General features: G+C 58.3%; 1 protein-coding gene and 1 long non-coding RNA gene across 2 annotated transcripts in view; one reads left to right on the forward strand and one right to left on the reverse strand.

The window, feature by feature from the left end:
• The window catches only part of OPTC (opticin), a 159,156-nt gene that overhangs the window by 113,797 nt on the left and 24,034 nt on the right, over window positions 1–21,325 (forward strand). The gene's annotated exons all lie outside the window — the stretch shown is intronic.
• Window positions 18,327–18,851, reverse strand: LOC137462690 (uncharacterized). The gene is made up of 2 exons (XR_010993755.1): window positions 18,804–18,851; window positions 18,327–18,603 (listed from the first exon to the last, which is right to left on the reverse strand). It is a non-coding gene; the product is annotated as an uncharacterized lncRNA (long non-coding RNA).

Genomic DNA, 21,325 nt, shown 5'->3' on the forward strand with positions numbered 1-21,325 from the left:
CATCCCCGTGGATGTGGGGTCTCATCCATCCCCCTGGGATTTGGGGGTCTCATCCATCCCCCAGGATTTAGGATCTCATCCATCCCCCGGGATTTGGGGATCACATCAATCCCCTGGGACTTGAGGGGGGGGGTCTCATCCATCCCCTGGGATTTGGGATCTCATCCATCCCCCGAGATTTGGGATCTCATCCATCCCCCGGGATTTGGGATCTCATCTGTCCCTCTGGGACTGTGGGATCTCATCCATCCCCTGGGATTGTGGAATCTCATCCATCCCCGTGGATCTGGGGTCTCATCCATCCCCGTGCATTTGGAGTCACATCCATCCCCCAGGATTTGGGGTCTCATCCATCCCCCAGGATTTGGGGTCTCATCCATCCCCTGGGATTGTGGAATCTCATCCATCCCTGTGGATCTGGGGTCTCATCCATCCCCCTAGGATTTGGGGTCTCATCCATCCCCGTGGATCTGGGGTCTCATCCATCCCCGTGGATCTGGGGTCTCATCCATCCCCCAGGATTTGGGGTCTCATCCATCCCCCTAGGATTTGGGGTCTCATCCATCCCCCTAGGATTTGGGGTCTCATCCATCCCCGTGGGTTTGGAATCTCATCCATCCCCGTGGATTTGGGGTCTCATCCATCCCTTAGGATTTGGGGTCTCATCCATCCCCCTAGGATTTGGGGTCTCATCCATCCCCCTAGGATTTGGGGTCTCATCCATCCCCTAGGATTTGGGGTCTCATCCATCCCCCAGGATCTGGGATCTCATCCATCCCCTGGAGGCTCAGCCAGGGTGGGAATGGGGAGATGAGAACAGGGAGCGTGTCCTGAGGGTGATCCATGGTTGGGAAGAGGTTTTGGGGCTCATCCCAGTGCCCCTGGGGGGTCCTGCAGAGCTGTCCCACCCCCTGTCCCCGTCCCCGTCCCCATCCCGGCTCCCTGAGCTCTTTGGAGCCGGCTCTTCCCGGCCTCTCCAAGCATTTCCTCCCGCAAGGAAAGGAGAGGAGAGGAAAGGAGGAGCCCGGCGCGGTTCTTGCCCGGCTCCAGCCGCGCTCCCGGATCCTCCCAGGAGCCTGGAATTATTTAGCGGAGCTCAGCAGGTGCCAGCTCCCCCTCTGGCCTCCGTTTCTCCTTGTTTTCCATAGAAAATTCCCAGCCAAAACATCCTCCCGGGGGGGAGCCCTGCAGGGATCCGGAGAGCTCCCGCCGGGAGGAGGAGGAGGAGGAGGAGGAGGAGGAGGAGGAGGAGGAGGAGGAGGAGGAGGAGGAACAGCGATGTGAGGGGAGTTGGGTGGCCGGGCTTGGAGGGACACGCTGTACAGCGGGGACGCGGCCAGAAATCCCGAATATTTGGGAAGGGAAATGTGCCTGGAAAGCACAGCCCGTCTGCAGGGAGGGAGGATGTGGAGAAAGTGGGAAAAGAGGGCAGGGAAAGGGAGGAAAACCCCAGGGAGGGAGGATGTGGAGAAAGTGGGAAAAGAGGGCAGGGAAAGGGAGGAAAACCCCAGGGAAGGGAGGTGGGGGGGTTTTTATCCCCTCTGAACGTTGTTGGTGACAGCTGGAGAAGGAATCCCACGTGGAAGGGAGGGGCTGGAGGCTTTGGGATGATGGAGAGCATGGAGGGGTTGGATCCCACTCCCAGGGAGCCGAATTCCCGGGAATTTTTGTGAAATTCTGCTGAATTCCCAGGAAATTGTGTGCTGCTGTTGGAGCATCTCTGACCAACAGGGCCTGGAGGTTTTCCTGGAAAAGCAGACAGTCCCCAGCCAGGCTGGATAAGGAATTCCAGCCTCCCCAGTTTCTGGAAGTTTAAAGGATCCGGGATATGCTCCCTTTGGAGGAGGAACCCTCCGTGGTGGCTTCCAGGGGTGCCCTGGGAATGCTGAGAGCAGGAGATGGCCCCGAGTGGTGCCATTCCTGTGGCCACATCCCCTTTTCCAGCCTAAACCAGGGAATACCAGCGTGCTGGAGCACAGCCCGTGTGCTCCCCATGGAACCCAGCACTTTCTGTCCAATCTCACCCCGACCAGACCCGGATTATCTCAGGGAAATGAGAATTTTCCATCTGAAGAACCCCATGAGGCTTTTCCCTTCTTGTCTCCATCCAACCCTGGAATCTCATGCTCCAGTTATCCCAAAGTTCCTGGCAGGGCTCCCTTGGCACCAGGGGGGTGTTGATAGGACCTCATTGCTCCCTCTCCTTTCATCCCAGCTCCTTGCACTTCCCAAGTGACTTCCACAACATTTTTCCACATCTTTCCCCGCAAAGCCACCAATTCCCTGCTGCTGGCTGCTCGGAGGAAGGCCAGAGCTGGTGACAGGAGCTGGGAATGTGTTGTCCTGGATTCCTGGAATCCCAAATCCTTCATCACTGCACAATCCCATCCAGAGTGGTCATTCCAGGATCCCAGTCTGCATTTCATCCATGCCTGCTTTGCTTTGGTTTTCCAACCCAAACCGAGGAGGGATTGTTTTGGATGGATTTTTTTCCAGCTGTTTTGATCAAATCCTTTGGAATTTCATATCTGGAAGCTCCGAATCTGGCCCTGTTCTGCCTTTAATCCTCCAGTCTCGGGAGCTTCCCCACGGATGGCCACAGATTTCTTGGGATGCTTCCCAACAAAACAAAGCCACAAAGCATTTCCCAACTGCCCCTGCCGAGGCCGAAGGGAGGCTCAAACCCACCCGGAGCACCCAGCCACAGACTCGCTTCCTTTTCCTGCTTTTTCACTCCTGGAAATTCCTGCTGCTGAGGAGTTTCTGCCTTGCTGCTCTGTCCTCCCACTCCTGCTGCTTCTCACAGGAGGAATCCTCAGAGCCCATCCCAAACCCCCAGCCCCATGGAATCCTCACAGCCCATCCCAAACCCCCAACCCCATGGAATCCTCACAGCCCATCCCAAACCCCCAGCCCCATGGAATCCTCACAGCCCATCCCAAACCCCCAGCCCCATGGAATCCTCACAGCCCATCCCAAACCCCCAGCCCTATGGAATGTCCTTGGAGCCCATCCCAAACCCCCAGCCCCATGGAATCCTCAGAGCCCATCCCAAACCCCCAGCCCCATGGAATCCTCACAGCCCATCCCAAACCCCCAGCCCCATGGAATCCTCACAGCCCATCCCAAACCCTCAGCCCCATGGAATCCTCACAGCCCATCCCAAATCCCCAGCCCCATGGAATCCTCACAGCCCATCCCAAACCCCCAGCCCCATGGAATCCTCACAGCCCATCCCAAACCCCCAGCCCCATGGAATCCTATCCCAGAGGGAGTCACCAATTCCAGGGATTGACCCCATGTGTCCTGTGGGTCCTCTTTGGATCTTGGCCCTAAAGGCAAATCCCTGAGGATTTGAAGGTCCCAACTGCTCTTTTACGAGATTCCAGTGTCAAGATTCCCAAATGGGAGCCAAGGAATCCCTTGGCACCTCCAGCATTGCTCGGGCAGATCTTCCTCCTCTTTCTCCTCTTCCTTCTCTTCCTCCTCTTCATCTTCCTCTTCTTCCTCTCTCCAGGTACCTCTGGATTGCTTCATCCATGCAGGGAACCCTCCTCTTCCTCCTCAAACTCCTCTTCCTCCTCGCCCAGGCACTCCCTGGAGGAAGAGCTCAGGTCTCTGCCGGGACCGGTGGAATTCCCTGTGCCCGGGGAAGGTCCCTATGGATTCCCAGCACCCCGGACCCCCCCGGGCTCTGCCCAGGACAAGAAGGGCAGGGAAAGGGAATCCCGAGGGATCCCGGGATCCCTTTGGGGTGGAGGGCCCAGGCCCCACATCTGGCCAACGACTGCCGGGGGCGGGAAGGTCAGCGGGGAGAGCCGAGCCAGCCCTGCCTCGACCTCCCCGCTCACCCCGAGCCTCCCTTTTTCCCTTTCTTCCTTCCCAGCCACGCATTCTTCAGCCCAAACAACATTCTTGGATGGAGATTTGAGGGAATCTGGAGGGAGTCGGTCACCCGGAGACGGAGCAACAGCCGAGTGAGCTGCTGGAAACTCTGACCAGGGCTGCTCCGGCCCCGCGGCCCGGCTGGATGCTCCCGGAGCTCCTGAAATCACCAGATTTCCATGGGAGGTTCTCCACAGCTTCCCTGGCATGGGGCGAGCTGCCTGTGCTGAGGGAGGGACAGAAAATCCCGGATTGTCCCTTCCCATCCCCAGCTGGGGGCTGTTGGGAAATGTTGCAAAATGCTGGGAGATGCCGGGAGATGCTGGGAGATGTTGGGAGATGCTGGGAGATGCTGGGAGATGCTGGGAGATGCTGGGAGATGCTGGGGCAGTGTTTTCTCCATCCCACCCTAATTCCAGGCTTGGAATCTCGCGTGGTTCCTGCCCGGTGTCTCTGGGTCTGCAGGTTGTTGTGGGGTGGACTCGGTCCTGACAGTTCCCAGCCCCATGGAATCCTCACAGCCCATCCCAAACCCCCAGCCCCGTGAAATCCTCACAGCCCATCCCAAACCCCCAGCCCCATGGAATCCTCACAGCCCATCCCAAACCCCCAGCCCCGTGGAATCCTCACAGCCCATCCCAAACCCCCAGCCCCGTGGAATCCTCACAGCCCATCCCAAACCCCCAGCCCCGTGGAATCCTCACAGCCCATCCCAAACCCCCAGCCCCATGGAATCCTCACAGCCCATCCCAAACCCCCAGCCCCGTGGAATCCTCACAGCCCATCCCAAACCCCCAGCCCCATGGAATCCTCACAGCCCATCCCAAACCCCCAGCCCCGTGGAATCCTCACAGCCCATCCCAAACCCCCAGCCCCCCAGAAGTGCCTCTGGGTCCCCTCTGGCCTCACCCCGGGGGCTCCATCCCAATCCCTACAAACCCCAGGGTGCATTTAGGGTGCATTCCCAAATCCCCACCCCAGACCGTGCCGGGAGGGGCTGGCCGGGCACAAGGAGGCTCCGAGCTCCTCGCAGCCACTGGGAAAAAGGGCTTGGAAAAGGTTAAGGGATTCATCTGGAGCAGAGCTGGAAACTCTGAAGCGTTTCCTCATCCTGATGTTCCCTCCTGTCCCTGGACTGCTCTGACACCTCCATGGATACGCAGCCAAACACATCTGGGAGTGCTGGGCTTTCCAGAGGATCTGCTGGGATTATCCTGGGGCAAACCCCTGTGGGGTTATCCCAGGGCAAATCTCGCTGGGATTAGCCTGGTGCAAATCGCACCGGGATTATCCCAGGGCAAATCCTGCCAGGATTATCCTGGGGCAAATCCCACTGGGATTATCCCGGGGTAAATCCTACTGGGATTATCCTGGGACAAATCCTGCCAGGATTATCCCGGGGCAAATCCTGCTGGAATTATCCCAGGGCAAATTCTTGCTGGGGTTATCCTGGGGCAAATCCTGCTGGAATTATCCCAGGGCAAATCCTGCTGGGGTTATCCTGGGGCAAATCCCGCTGGGATTATCCCGGGGTAAATCCTACTGGGAGGAGAGGGAGGAGGAACTTCAGGGGCCACTGAGCCCCATCCGGGGTCACAGCTCTCTCCCTCCCTGGTGCCCAGGGTTGGGATGCGGGTGTGCCCAGGGATCTGGGGGTTCTCCAGGGGTGCCAGGGCCAATTCCAACAGGATCGGGACGCTGATCCCGTCCCAGCCCTGGGATAGATGCCCTGGTCCCGATCCCAGCAGAACTGGGCTGCTGATCCCATCCCAGCAGGATCGGGATGCCGATCCCGTCCCAGCCCTGGGATGGATGTCCCAGCCCTGAGCTCCATCCCCGGGTGGGACGTGGCAGCACTGCCCTGTCCCTGGTGGGACCCCAGGAGGGCACAGGGAGCTCCAGGATGTTTTCCAGGGGGAATTGCTCCATATTCCAAGTCCCAGCTGCCTCTCCCCTCCAGAGCATCGAGGCTCCAAAGGCCTCCTGCTGCTGCAGTGGGAAAACCACGGCGTTCCCATGCTCAGATCCCAAATCCCTGTTTTCCAAGGCCCAGTGTGTTCCCATGCTCAGATCCCCAATCCCTGTTTTCCAAGGCCCAGTCTGTTCCCATGCTCGGATCCCAAATTCCTGTTTCCCAAGGCCCAGGGCGTTCCCATGCTCAGATCCCCAGTCCCTGTTTTCCAAGGCCTGCAGTGTTTCCATTTAAATCCCTGTAGGACAAATAAAATCCCTATAAGAGAAATAAATCCCTATAGGAGAAATAAAATCCCTATAGGAGAAATAAAATCCCTACAGACCAATAAATCCCTATAGGAGGAATAAATCCCCATAGGACAAATATAAATCCCTATAGGATAAATAAAATCTCTATAGGACAAATAAAATCCCTATAGAACAAACAAATCCATCTAGGAAAAATGGAACCATACAAGACAAATAAAATCCCTGTGGGACATATAAAATCCCCATAAGAGAAATAAATCCAAATAAGACAAATAAAATCCCTGTAGGACAAATGTAAATCCGTATAGGACAAACATAAATCCGTGCAGGGTAAATTAATTCCACGCAGAAGTTAATTAATTATGAGCTGCCCTTCCTGGATGCCTCAGGATCCCCCTGGCTCCGGGAAGGTCACGGCCCCGAGCTGCCCTCCCAAACGGGCTGTTTGTCTCTGCAAAGCATCCAAAATATGAACCAAAAAAAAACCCAAAAAAAGAAAAAAAAAAAAAAAAATAAAGGGAAAAGAGCAACATCAGCTGCCTGGGAAAGCCATCAGCATTCCTGCCTGCTCCTGCCACCTGGCATCCCAGAACTTCCCGAAAATTCCCGATCCCGGAGCCTCTGCAGGGCACAGTGAGCCCTGCCAGGGCACCGCAGCCTCCTCTGCCCTCCCTGCCCTGCTCCAGCTCCTCCCGAGCTGCGATATTTCTCAGGGAGAAAGGCAGAGGATTTGGGGGATTTTTTTAAGAAGGGAAAAAAAAATTGAAAAAAAAAATCAAACTCCTCGGAGATAAACAAGAGGAAGGAGCGGGGCGTGGGCGGCGCTGCTGCTGTGCAGCTGAACCGAGGATCTGGGGGGGACTGGGGGGTCCTGGCAGCGATTTTGGGGATAAAAAGAGCATGGGAGGAGGTGGCACAAGGTGGATGTACCCCCTGGGCTTTGGGGGTCCCTCTGTGCCATGCCCCGGGCTCCCCTTTCCCCCATGGAGGGTGGGAGCTGGGATTTGTAGGATCATTCCCTTGACCCTGTGGAGCTGGGAGAGGCTGGAGCAGCTCTGGGATATTTGGGATCATTCCCTTGGCCCCATGGAGCTGGGAGAGGCTGGATTTGGGGTCCATGGCAGCCACAGCTGGGCTGGGGATGGGAACTGGGATTTGTGGGCTCATTCCCTCATTCCCTGGCCACCATGGAGCTGGGAGAGGCTGGAGCAGCTCTGGGATATTTGGGATCATTCCCTTGGCCCCATGGAGCTGGGAGAGGCTGGATTTGGGGTCCATGGCAGCCACAGCTGGGATATTTGGGATGGGTGTTGGGATTTGTGGGATCATTCCCTGGACCCTGTGGAGCTGGGATGAGCTTCTGTGGGTCCATGAGCAGCCACAGCCAGGCTGGGGATGGGTACTGGGATATTTGGGATCATTCCCTGGACCCTGTGGAGCTGGGAGAGGCTGGAGCAGCTCTGGGATATTTGGGATCATTCCCTTGGCCCCATGGAGCTGGGAGAGGCTGGATTTGGGGTCCATGGCAGCCACAGCTGGGCTGGGGATGGGAACTGGGATTTGTGGCTGCTCATTCCCTCATTCCCTGGCCACCATGGAGCTGGGAGAGGCTGGAGCAGCTCTGGGTTATCTGGGATCATTCCCTGGGCCCCGGGAAGCTGGGGAAGGCCGGATCAGGGTCCGTGGGCAGCCGCAGGCGGGCTGGGGGCGGCCCGGGTGCCGCAGAGCTCGGGCGGGGCTGTCAGCCCCGAGCAATAATTAGCGATGATCAAAGCGGCTCCTTCCCGACAGCCCGGGATGCGGGTGATCGGAAATCTCCCTGCTGCTGCCGGCGGGGGAAAACAACCCTCGCTGAGCATCTCCAGCTCCAGGAGGAGATTTTGGGGGGCTGGGAGGGGGTGGCACCTGGACAGAGCTCTGCGGTGAGCAGGGCTCCACGGGGCATCCCTGCCGAGTTAAAACGAGGGAACTGAGGGGCTGGAGCTCCTCGGGAGATGGAGCAGGCGAGGAGGGGGCGATGGGGCAGACGCCAGGCCAGGCCAGCCCGGGGTTCAGCCCCTCCTGCACTGCCCGGGGCTGTCCCAGGGATGGGTCACAGGATGGGGACATTCTGCTGTCCCCTGTCCCATTCCCCTGCCCCTGTCCCACTCTCCTGTCCCACTCCCCTGTCCCCTGTCCCATTCTCCATTCCCCTGTCCCATTCCATTGTCCCTTGTTCCACTCCCCTGTCCCATTCTGCTGTCGCCTGCCCCACTGCCCTGTGTCATTCCCCATTCCCTTGTCCCATTCCCCATTCCCCTGTCCCATTCCCCTGTCCCACTCCCCTGTCCCCTGTCCCATTCCCCTGCCCCTGTCCCATTCTGCTGTCCCCTGCCCATTCCATTGTCCCTTGTCCCGTTCCTCACTCCCCTGTCCCCTGTCCCACTCTCCTGTCCCACTCCCCTGTCCCCTGTCCCATTCTCCATTCCCCTGTCCCATTCCATTGTCTCTTGTTCCACTCCCCTGTCCCATTCTGCTGTCCCCTGTCCCACTCCCCTGTGCCATTCCCCATTCCCCTGTCCCATTCCCCATTCCCCTGTCCCACTCCCCTGTCCCACTCCCCTGTCCCATTCCCCATTCCCCTGTCCCATTCCCCTGTCCCATTTCCCTGTGCCATTCCCCTGTCCCACTCCCCTGTCCCACTCCCCTGTCCCCTGTCCCACTCCCCTGTCCCATTCCCCATTCCCCTGTCCCACTCCCCTGTCCCATTCCCCATTCCCCTGTCCCACTCCCCTGTCCCCTGTCCCACTCCCCTGTCCCATTCCCCATTCCCCTGTCCCATTTCCCTGTCCCATTCCCCATTCCCCTGTGCCATTCCCCATTCCCCTGTCCCATTTCCCTGTCCCATTCCCCATTCCCCTGTGCCATTCCCTATTCCCCTGCCCCATTCCCCATTCCCCTGCCCCGCAGCCAGCGGCGGGCAGAGCTCTGCTCCTTCATCCCGTCCCGATTCCCGGGGCTGAGCCGTGTCCCTCTCCTGCTTTGATCAATTCCTGCCATTTTCCCTGGATTTCCTCCTCTCCAGGGCTGTGTGTGCTCGATCGCAGCGGGGACAGCTCCCAGCTGTCCCCGAGCGGCCACCGCTGCCTCCAGCTGCCCTCGGGGGCCGAGAAAAGCCGTTTATAGAGCTCAGCTCCTTCTCCTGCTCCGCTGGCCCCAAGCTCGGCTCCAAGGGATCACGCAGAATCCATGGCAAGCCCCTGCCCGCAGCCTCATCCCGGCAGAAGCATCTGGAAAAGCCCTTTTCTCCCCCAAAACAGCTGCAACAACGCGGCCTTGACCCCTCCACCTGCCCAGGGTTTGCACCTCGGCTCCATCCCAGCCCCCAGAGCCCCCGCCGGGGGGTGTCTCCCCCCTTTCCCCCTCTCCATCCTTCCCTCTGGAATTGCACAATGGAACACATTGTGTCTGGTAGCCTCTCCCTGGCTCCGGGCTCGGTTTTATCTCTCCCTTCAAAGCCGGAGGGAACCCTCAGAGCCAGACACGCGGCCCCAGCCGCGCCGGGAATGCGGGAAGGGCTGAACCCGGGCCATGGGTCTGGATTTGGGATGCTCTGAGCGCTTCCTTCGCTGTCCCGGGGACGATGGAAGGGCTGAACCTGGATTTGGGATGTTCTGAGCGCTCCCTTTGCTGTCCCGGGGACGATGGAAGGGCTGAACCTGGATTTGGGATGTTCTGAGCGCTCCCTTTGCTGTCCCGGGGACGATGGAAGGGCTGAACCTGGATTTGGGATGTTCTGAGCACTCCCTTTGCTGTCCCGGGGACGATGGAAGGGCTGAACCTGGATTTGGGATGCTCTGAGCGCTTCCTTCGCTGTCCCGGGGACGATGGAAGGGCTGAACCTGGATTTGGGATGCTCTGAGCGCTCCCTTTGCTGTCCCGGGGACGATGGAAGGGCTGAACCTGGATTTGGGATGCTCTGAGCGCTCCCTTTGCTGTCCCAGGGACGATGGAAGGGCTGAACCTGGATTTGGGATGCTCTGAGCGCTCCCTTTGCTGTCCCAGAGACGATGGAAGGGCTGAACCTGGATTTGGGATGCTCTGAGCGCTCCCTTTGCTGTCCCGGGGACGATGGAAGGGCTGAACCTGGATTTGGGATGCTCTGAGCGCTCCCTTCGCTGTCCCCCTGCTGTCACAGGGCCACGGGGCAACCCCGGGGTGCGAAAAGGCTGGAAATGTTCCTAAAATTCCCAGGAAAGGCCACCCTGGCTGCTTTTCTCCTTCTGGAAAGCCAAGGAAAGGGAAGGGGGTGCCCAAATCGGGGCCAACCCACCACGGGGCTCAGCGGCGGGTGGGCTGCGAGCCCCCAGGAATAACCCCAGGGAAAACCGCTCCTGCTCCCGAGATTTCCTTAATTCCCGACGGAATCTGGGAGCCCCCGCTGCTCCCTGCCGGCGCCGCGGGGAGGGATCGCTTCCCTGCTGATGTGGAAGCTCTGGGTCTGCTCGGCTCCCCAGGTTCTCCTGCCGGGAGGAGGCAGCGGCGGCCGCTCCTCTGTCTCCTCCCTCTCCCTCTCCCTCTCTCTCTCTCTCTCCACGCTCCGATATTCCCAATTTTCCAGCGGCAACGTGCGGCTCCGCGATGATTCGGGCTGCAAGGAACAACAGCGCAGCTCGCACCGCCTCGTCCCTGCGCCCAGCAGCGAATCCTCCCAATCCCAAAGCGCTTTTCCAACAATTCTCCGCTTCCAGCGAGTCTGACCTTTTCATTAATAAATCAGCCGCCTTATTGGAGGGATGAATAATTCACCATCACACCCAGCCCCGCGCTGAGCGCCGGCTGTAGAATTTAATTCATCCTCTCACGGAACGCCCCCGAGGGCTGCGGAGGGATGGGGATGGATGAGGATGATCCCGGCGATGCTCCAGGAGCATCCCAGCCCCGCTGATGGCTCCGGGATATTCCAGCTACACATCCCGGTCATTCCCTCTGGCGAGATTTTTTTTTTTTTTTCCCTCCGGGTGCTTTAAAGGGAGGAAAATTCCCCTTTGCTGTGGAGCTGCCTGGGGAAAGCCCCGCAGGATCCTCTCTACCGGAGCTTTCCCTCTGGGAAATAACAGCGGCTTCTTGCTTTTCCCGACCTTTTCCAGCCGCGGCTGCTCAATAACGGCAGATCCTGGGTAAATGTCTCCATCCAGGTGTGTTTAACAGGGAACCAGGAGCAAACGCCGGCCCCGCTGCTGCGGGAGACCCCCCAGGTGTCGGATTGGGAATCACCCCCCAAAATCCTGGCAGGATTTTGGGTCCTCCCGCTGCCACTCGGGAGGAGTGGGAAGGGATTTTTCCTTGGTTTTGGACTCCACAGAATTTTCACCCCTGGATGGTGCCAGGGATGATCCTGGGGGGCTCCCCTCACTCCCTGGGGGGATTTCCCAGCATTTTCCTTGGCTCCGCCCCCCAAATCCATGAGGAAATCGCTGCCATGCTGGCAGGGAAAGCCGCAGAGGCGCGGGGTTAATTAGCGAGCAGCCTAACGAGGTCTGGTACTAATTACACACCCCCTGGGCCAGGAAGCAGCTGCGCAGTGACGTGGCCGGTGCATGGGGGCCCCCCCCAGCCGGGCTCAGCACCCATGGGTGCGAGGGGACCCCCTGGGCACCCCAATTCCAGCTCTGCCAGGGCCCTGCAGGATTTGGGAAGCAGCTTCCACGCTCTCCTTGTAGCGGACACCAGGGTGGGGACCCCCAGCCGTGTCCCCACTCTCCCGGCAGGGATGTCCCGTGGGATTTTGGAGTTGTCCCGCAGCCGGGAGAAAGAATCCCGGGATGATTTCGCTTGGAAAACACCTCCGAGATCGTTAGGAAGGGATGTGGGGAGGCTTTCGGGGCTGGCGCTGATCCCGCTGATCCAGGGAAAGCTTCTCCCGGTCCCGGCAGCCCCCGGAGCTGCCCCGGTCGCTGCCTCTCCCCCCGAGCGGGGCAGGGAATGTGCTGGAAAATCTCCGCGTTTCCTGCAGCTCCAGAGGCGCGAATGTTGCCCTTGGCCGCGGCTGAAGGGGCTTTTTGTCGGGAAAACGGCTGCGGGAATTATTTGGAATCTCCTTCCAGGTTTCTCCTCCTGCCCTCCTTCTCCCAGCTTTTCCCAAACATGATCCCGGGGGATTTGCGGTGCTGGAGCATCACTGGGACAACCCAAAAGCCCAAATCCCTGTGCTTCCAGCTCTTACCCAGCCTTTCCCCCCCTTCCCCGGGCTCTCTCCTTGCTCCTTCCCAGCCCTCCCAATTAGACGCTTCCGAGCGAGGTTGTTCAGAAGCTCCACAGCTCCAGAAATCCCAGCAGGTCGCCTCTGAGGAGAACTTTCAAAGGCTTTCTCCACTCTCAAAGCTCCCAAAGCTCCGGGGTGGATGCAGGAATGTGGGGACAGGCACAGGGATAACAAAGGTACGGCACAGACCAGGTTTTTAGGGAATTCCAGGCTGAGATTCCAGTTCCCAGCCCCTCCTGCATGGCTGGAGCCCGGGGTGCAGCTCCCAGGGACAGCCAGGACAGGGCTGGATCATGGAAACCTTCCTTGATTGCATCTCTTGCTCCGGCTTCAGCTCCCACAGCTCCAGGAGGAGTTTGATTCCTGCCCCAAGAGGGCTCGGACATGTCCAGCTTTCCCTGCTGGGCTGTATCCATGTTCATTCCCAATCCTGCAGGAAACCATGGAATCCTGGGGGAGTGTCCAGGTGGGTATGGAATTGTTCCTTCTTGGAAATGTCAGGGAAGTTGGGTGGCGAGCATCAGTGGTTTTCATTGGAGCTGGATCTGCTGATATGGTCACCCATCCCTCATCCATCCATCCGTCCATGGATTCCATCCATCCATCCATCCATCTGTCCATGATTCCATCCATCATCCATTATCCATCCATCAACCATCCATCATCCATCATCCATCCATGGATTCCATCCATCCATCCATCATCCATCATCCATCATCCATCCATCCATCCATCCATCCATTCATCATCCATCCATCCATCATCCATCCATCCATCCATGGATTCCATCCATCCATCCATCCATCCATCCATGGATTCCATCCATCCATCCATCCATCCATCCATCCATCCATCCATCATCCATCCATCCATCCATCCATGGATTCCATCCATCCATCCATCATCCATCCATCATCCATCCATCATCCATCCATCCATCATCCATCATCCATCCCTCCCTCCCTCCCTCTCTCCCTCCCTCCCTCTCCCCCAGCACCCCCTGCCACCCCACAAGGGCAGAGGGGTGCAGGGGGGCAGGGAGGGAGGTGAATCCCTGTGGAGATCTTTGGGATATTCCCGCTGGGATCAGGGCATGGCCGAGGGCACCGTGGCTGTGCAGCCGCCGGGCCCCTGGCAGTGTCGGGGCTGCTGGCGAGACACCGCTGGACGGCTCCGCTTTTTTCCAGGCCCGTGTCCCGCTCTGTGTTCCTTCGATGTGTTTTGATTTCCTATTAAAGCAGCGCTGTCTCATTTCCTCCCAGAAAAACACGGCTCTTCCAGGGGATGGATTCCTCCAGCCCCGGCAAAGCCCCAGGGCTGGAACACAACCAGGGGGCACCTGCTGCCTTCTGCCCCTGTCCTTCCCTCTCCCAGCCCCACAGCCCCGCTGGGGGATGCTGGATCCCCTTTCCAGAGGGAGATGGATGCAGATTTCCATCCATCCAGGCTGCTGGTGCCTCCCCTTCCCTTCCAGAACCTTCCTTGTTCCAGGCAGGCTTGGGTGGTTTTTCAAGGAACGGGAACCAGCGATGCTTTTCCAGCTGCTCCATCCCTCTCACCACTCTGGGGGCTGCAAGAAAGGGTCAGGAGCATCCCCAGGCAGGAGGGATCGGTCCTGGGAGGCTGTGGGAGCAGCTCCCGGAGCATCTGGAAGCGGCGCTGTGGATGCCTCGGGGATGAAAACACTTCCTGCGCCTCCACCTCCACCTGACATTTGGGAACAGCCGAGCCGCGGCTCTGGGAGCTTTCCAGATTCCTTTTGCTGGAGCTGTCACGGGGACAGGGAGGGAGGAGGAGGAGGAGGAGGAGGAGGAGGAGGTGTCAGGGCAGCAGTGGCTCCGGGACAGCCTGGACGGGAGCCGGGCCCTGCCATTGTTCCGGGAACCGGGTGTTCACCCCCAGAACCAGGAGTTCACCCCCAGAACCAGGAGTTCATCTCCAGAACTGGATGTTCATCCCCAGAACCAGGTATTCATCCCCAGAACCGGCTGTTCATCCCCAGAACTGGCTGTTCATCCCCAGAACCAAGTGTTTATCCCCGGAGCAAGTATTCATCCCTAGAACCGGGTGCTTCCCTTGGGAAGAGAAAAAGAAAGGGAAAGGAGAAAAGGTGGGATCAGGAGGTGCAGGTGGCTTTGACACCTTGCCAAGGTTTCCTTGGAGCCTGAGGGCCACCAGAGCGAATTCCCAAGGGATGGGGCTCAGGCATGCAGGGAGCTCGGAAGGGGGATGTGGCTGAGGATCTCCAAGGAAAGGCACCTCAAACCCCTGACCCCGGAATTCCCAGGGGTGGGATGAGCAGCACCTGAGGGAAAGCAATGGGAGAGACACAACACCCTGAGCTGCTCCAACTCAGCTCCTTTGGGATGGAAATTTGCACCTTCAGCCAGAAATTCCAGCCAAATTCCAAGCCTGGAGGAAGTGGTGATGACCCAGGGAAGGTCTTCACCCCAGGTTGGAGCATTTTTGGGATTTGGGGACACCTGGGACTGCAGGGAGTGGCTCCAGGTGAGATTTGAGTTTTGCCTGGAGGGTTTTTAGCCAAGCCGGGGGTCCTTGGGCTGGGATTTCCTGTGGAAATCTTTGCGTCTCCACGCGAGGATTTTCAGGGCTCTGAAATTCCGGGAAGATGGAAAGTGCAGGTCCAGAGGTGGCCTGCAGGACCAGCTGTTTACTGGGCTTGGGGAACGAGGGAGGAAATAACACAAAACCCTCCAAGGATGCCGGGCTGGGAGGATCTGCAAATTCCAGAGAGGACAGCGGGGTTAGACAAATCCACAGGAAGCACAAAGGTCCAGAAGTTGGGAAAATGAGAAGCAAATCCATCTGGAAGGAACCCTGCAACAGCAACAGAGCTGCGAGAGGTGCCCCTTTTTGGGAAGGGGCTCTGGCAGCTCTAATCCCAGCTTTTCCAAGGATTTTGGCAGCTCCTGTGGCTCTGTTTGGGCTGACTTCTGCCCAAACCCGGCGCTGGCAGGAGCCCCCTGAGCTGACCCTGGTCTCTGGCCGCAGCCTCACTGTCCCGAGGGTGCCAGCTGGGATTGCAATTCCCTGGATAAAAATGTTCCCTCGGCCCTCCCAGCCCAGCCCCGGGGCCACGGAGGCACCTCGGGGGTGGAGGGTGGGTCACAGCTCCCGCTCCTGGGTTCTTGTCGCTGTCCTGGGGTGCAAAGGGCTGGGAAATATGGGTAAAAAATCATGGAATTCAACAGCTGCAGCTCCTGGTGGAATCTGGAAGGTGGAACCTGCTCCCCGCTGGGAAAACTCCAATTAATTTGGGGATTTTTGGGATGAGGAGCCTTTCCCTTCCTCCCCTGACCTTTTTCCTGTGCCCCACAAACCCTGCAGGGTCAGATGCAGGAATTCCCTGCAATGGGAGAGCTGGCGGGATGCTGGGATGCTCCAAGGGGGTACCTGGAGCACCCCCAACCCTCTGGGCACTTCCAGGGAAGTGTCCCCTGGCCTGGGGTGGCTGAGGGTCACCAGGGACAGCAGGGAAAGATTTCAAGTGGGAAAATGGGGAAGATTAAAGTTGGACTAATTGGGCCTTAATGGCTCTGCCACAAATTCCTTCTGGGAGCGCTCCCAGAGCTCCCTTGCTAATTAAACAACCTAATGAAGGGATTTGATTAAAGGCAGCGAAGTCGTTGTGGCTGCCCCGGTGCCTCGTAGGAACCTGGGAATAAAAACGTGGGAATTCCTCGGGAGTCAAAGTGCTTTAAACGATGATTTTGCCGTGATTAATTGCCCTGGTCCCTGTTTGCCACCTGTGGGGACAGCCTGGCACCCGCCTGCATGACCAGGGCTCGGAATCAGAGACAGGCACGGAGCTCGGCGATTCCGTGGCTTCGTGGGGAATAAATCCAGGTTTTTTTCCCTCTAGGAATGCCGCAGTCCGGGGCCTGGAGCTGGGAGCAGGGAGTGATGGATGTCCTGGGAAGGGCAGGAACGAGGATTGAGGAGGCTCCAGCGCCGGCCTTGTCTCCTTTGGATGGGAGCTGGACGGGCAATTAACGGCAGTAATTAAACTAATTCAAGTGATTGACACCGAGGGTGTTGAGAAGAGGGGGGAGAGGAGGGTCCGGGCTGCGCAGGGAGAGTGGGAGGAGCGCGGTGACCTCTGCGGAGAGCGGCGATTACTCAGCTCTGGCTGCGCCCGGCTCTGAGTCAGCCCGGAGCGGGATCAACCCCGGAGCCGGGATGGGCCGGGGGGAGCCGGGATTAACCCCGGAGCCGGGATGGGCCGGGGGGAGCCGGGATTAACCCCGGAGCCGGGATGGGCCGGGGGGAGCCGGGATTAACCCCGGAGCCGGGATGGGCCGGGGGGAGTGGGATGTGCGGGGATGTGGGGATGTGGGGACACAGGCATCTTGATCCAGGCTCAGGGATCCCATTCCAGGCTCAGGGATCTTTTTCCAGGCTCAGGGATCTTTTTCCAGGCTCAGGGATCTTTTTCCAGGCTCAGGGACCCTGTTCCAGGCTCAGGGATCCTTCTCCAGGCTCAGGGATCCTTCTCCAGGCTCAGAGATCCCATTCCAGGCTCAGGGATCCTTCTCCAGGCTCAGGGATCCTTCTCCAGGCTCAGGGATCCTTCTCCAGGCTCAGGGATCTCGTTCCAGGCTCAGAGATCCCATTCCAGGCTCAGAGATCCCGTTCCAGGCTTAGGGATCCCAATCCACCTCAGGGATCCTGCTCCAGGCTCAGGGATGCTCAGGGATGCATGGGGACACCAGGGACGAAGGGATGGATATTTGGGATGGCTGGAGTCTGCATGGTATTCCTCTTCATCATCCTCCTCCTCCTCCCCGTGGATCCCTGTGCTGGGATAACCAAAGTGTCACCGAGCCCGAGCTGAATTCCCAAATCCCAGCGCCTCTGGAGCGCTTTGGGGTCGGGCCAGCTTTGCCCCAGCACCTTCCCCAGCCCATTCCCGGCCGGTTTAGGGCTGGAAAGGCGGGCAGGGATCTGTTCCCCGTGCCCAGCGCAGCCGGAGCGGGGGGAGCTCCCCGCGGCCCCATCGCGGCCACGTGAGGCGCGATCCGCGCCTTACATCCCGGAATTCTTTTCCCCTTCGCTCATTCCCAACTCCAGAGCTTTGCCCGGAGCCAAGCGCTTCTCCCGGGCTCCCGGTGACGCCGTCCCGGCCCTCTGGATGCGGCTCCGGTGTGCGGGGGCTGCCGGAGCTCCCCGCGGGGCGGAGGGGCCGCAGGGCCGGGCAGGAGCCGCTCCCGGCGGAGCCTGGGGGAAGCTGACCGGGATTTTCCAGCCTGGCACCAACCGGGAACGCCCGGCAGAGCCCCGGGAAGGGCGGCACGGCCCCTTCCCACCGCATCCTGCGGGAATGGCGCCATCCCGAACTGCCAGACATCCTTTTTGGGGGATCCCTGCACCCCTCTTATCCCTGCCCTGCTTTCCCTTTCCGTGGGTTTGGAAATTTTTGCTTCCAAACTCCCCAAATTTGATATTTTCCACGTTTTCCCCCTGTTTTTATTTTTCTTTCCCTCTTTCCCTTTCTGAAATTCAACTTTCTTAGCTCTCCGAAGGGAATTTTGAAGATCTGGCCCTCAGAAAGATCCAGAAATCCCCTGGGTTTGTGGCACCGATTGGAGGCTCGGCTTGGGACAAGGATAACACCAGGCATCATCTCCCAGGAGCCAAATCAACATTTTTAAGCCAATATTCCTGAGAAACCCAGGCTGGGATGTGGGGAAGGCGAGCCCGGTTTGGGGACAGCCCTTTGCTCTGGAAAATTCCCTTTCCTGAATCTCCTGGGGCTGGGATTGAGAGCTCCTGACACTTCCAGGACTGGGATCCACAACTCTTGGGGTGCTACGGTGACCCCAGGACTGGAATTGGCAATTCCTGGTGTCTCCAGGACTGGAATTAGCAATTCCTGGTGTCCTGTGGTGTCCTCCAGGACTGGAATTGGCAATTCCTGGTGTCCTGTGGTGTCCCCAAGGCTGGAATTGGCAACTCCTGGTGTCCTGTGGTGTTCCCAGTAGTTTATCCATGCAGGAAATCCATGAAAATCAGTTCCTGGGGAAGGGACTGCCACACCTGACAGGAGCCACTGGCACCGTGGTCCATGAGGGGTTTGGGATGGATGGAGGTGGATGGAGGGGATGGATGGAGATGGATGGAGAGGATGGAGATGGAGAGGATGAGGGCTCTCCCTGTTTCCCAGTTGGAATGGTGGAGTCACAGGTTAATGATGGGAATTCCCTGCTCCCACCCTCCCCTTCAACTCTAAGCTTGGGATGGCCAGAGTGACCATGGAGTGACTGGAGTGACCATGGAGTGGTCAGAGCAACCAGAACACGACCAGAGTGACCAGAACATGGCCAGAGTGACCAGGGAATGGTCACAGTGACCCGGGAATGGACAGAGTCACAAGGGAATGGCTGAAATGACCATGGAATGTCCAGAGTGACCATGGAATGTCCAGAGTGACCATGGAATGGCTGAAGTGACCAGAACATGGCCAGAGTGACCAGGGAATGGTCACAGTGACCAGGGAATGGACAGAGTCACAAGGGAATGGCTGAAATGACCATGGAATGTCCAGAGTGACCATGGAAAAGCTAAAGTGGCCAGAGAATGTCCAGAGTGACCAGAGAATGTCCAGAGTGACCATGGAATGTCCAGAGTGACCATGGAATGTCCAGAGTGACCATGGAATGGCTAAAGTGACCATGGAGTGGCTAAAGTGACCAGAACATGGCCAGAGTGACCAGGGAATGGTCACAGTGACCAGGGAATGGACAGAGTCACAAGGGAATGGCTGAAATGACCATGGAATGTCCAGAGTGACCATGGAATGTCCAGAGTGACTGTGGAATGGCTAAAGTGACCGTGGAATGGCTAAAGTGACCATGGAGTGGCTAAAGTGACCAGAACATGGCCAGAGTGACCAGGGAATGGTCACAGTGACCCGGGAATGGACAGAGTCACAAGGGAATGGCTGAAATGACGATGGAATGTCCAGAGTGACCATGGAATATCCAGAGTGACCATGGAATGTCCAGAGTGACCATGGAATGGCTCAAGTGACCAGAACATGGCCGGAGTGACCAGAGAATGGCTGACACGACCAGAGAATGTCCAGAGTGACCAGAACATGGCCGGACTGACCAGTGCTCCAACCTCCCCATTCCTGGTGGGACACACTGGGATCCACCAGGACCCAAATTCCTCCGTGTCTCCCCATTCCCACCTCTGTCCCTCGTGCTGTCCTTGGTCCCCCTGGCCGTTCCAGCTGTCCTGGCCCTGTCCCTTCACATTCCCACACTCTGGACATTCCCTCTCCCACCTCTGCCAGACCCAAGAGGGGTTTGGCTCCAAATCCCTGGGGCACAAACCAGGAAAAGGGGATCAACCACTGAAAATCCACATCAGGGCCACCAGAACTGCGATGGCCCCCAAGGTTAGGGACACACAGCCCCCCTTTCCCTGCAAGAGCAGGGCTGGATTTTGCTCCAGACATGGAAAAAACGGTGCCCAGAGCCACGTCCGAGGTTTGAAAAATGTCAAAGGGCGTCTTTGAAGGTGGATCCAAAACTTGGTCACGGCGGGGAAAGAATTCCTGCAGGGAGAAAATTCAACAAACAAAGTCCCCTGGCTGAGAGCAGCGCTCGCTGTCACCACTAGAGCCGCTGGGAGGGGTCGCTGCCTCCCGAATTTGGAGTTCCCTGGGGTGGGAGCAGCTCCAGAGGTCGGGCAGAGCATGGAGAAGGTCTGGGATGTGACACCTTTCCACCCTGGCATCGCTTTAATGCCAGGAACTGCCCCGTTTGGTGCCTCAATTTCTCCCTTTCCATGCCTGGCTGAGCAGCTGTAAATTAGCAGGGAAAAAAAAAATCCATGGAAGATGTCCCCATGGATTTGGGATTTTTTGGACTGGTTTTGAAAGGAATTAACATCAAATTCCAGCAGCATCTCCTTCCAAACAGCATCTCCTTTCCCTATTGATCCTGGTCCTTTTCCAGCTGGCAAACTCGAGTCTCCATCCCGACTTTTTGTTTAAACAGCCTGGAATTCCTCCATGGGTCCTCTCGATGCCTTTTCCTGCCTCCCACTCCATCTACCTGCTGGATTTCAGGCTTGGGATCATCCTGCTCCAGGCCCTCAGCAAGGAGCCATCCCCCGGTTTTGGGGTGAAAGGCAAAGCCCCGTGTTGGGAATAAATACTTTAATATTTTAATACTTTAAGGCAAAACGGGGCAGTGCAGAGAGGGGGAATTTCGGGAAAAGCTCCGTTTTTGGCTGCCAGCCGCTGCCAGCCCGATGTGGAAGTGCAGGAGCAGCCCCTCCTGGGTGGCTGCCAGCCCCTGGCACGGTCGGGATTGGGATTTCGAGGAGCCAGAGCAGCTCGGGTTTCACGGTCCTGCTGTAGATGGAGAGAGGGGGAGGGTGGGGAGGGAGGGAGGAGACCCCCGGACCCCAAATCCCAGGGATTCTGGGATCGGGATGGATGTGGGAGGGGGATTCCCAGGGCTGGGGGGCTGCTGTACCCCCCCTGGATCCCACATCCCAGGAATTCCGGGATCGGGATGGCTGTGGGACAGCAATTCCCAGGGCTGGGGGGCTCCTGTGCCCCCCTGGATCCCATATCCCAAGAACTCTGGGAAAGGGATGGATGTGGGATGGCAATTCCCAGGGCTGGGGGGCTCCTGTGCCCCCCTGGATCCCATATCCCAAGAACTCTGGGAAAGGGATGGATGTGGGATGGCAATTCCCAGGGCTGGGGGGATCCTGTTCCCCCCGGGATCCCTCAGAGCTCTGAACACGCAACAGGTCCCGGGTTCCTCTGAGCCCCTCGTGGACAAAAATGTCCCTTTTCGGAGCAGAAATGTCCCCCCTGAGCCCTCCTGGCCGTGTCCCCTCTGCGCACTGCTGTTTTCCAGCCAGGAAAACCCAGTGTCCCCTGGGCAGGGACACTCAGCTCGTGCCACCACTGTGTCACCCCCACCCTGT

Source organism: Anomalospiza imberbis, chromosome 26, assembly GCF_031753505.1.
Source record: "Anomalospiza imberbis isolate Cuckoo-Finch-1a 21T00152 chromosome 26, ASM3175350v1, whole genome shotgun sequence".
Classification (NCBI taxonomy): domain Eukaryota; kingdom Metazoa; phylum Chordata; class Aves; order Passeriformes; family Viduidae; genus Anomalospiza; species Anomalospiza imberbis.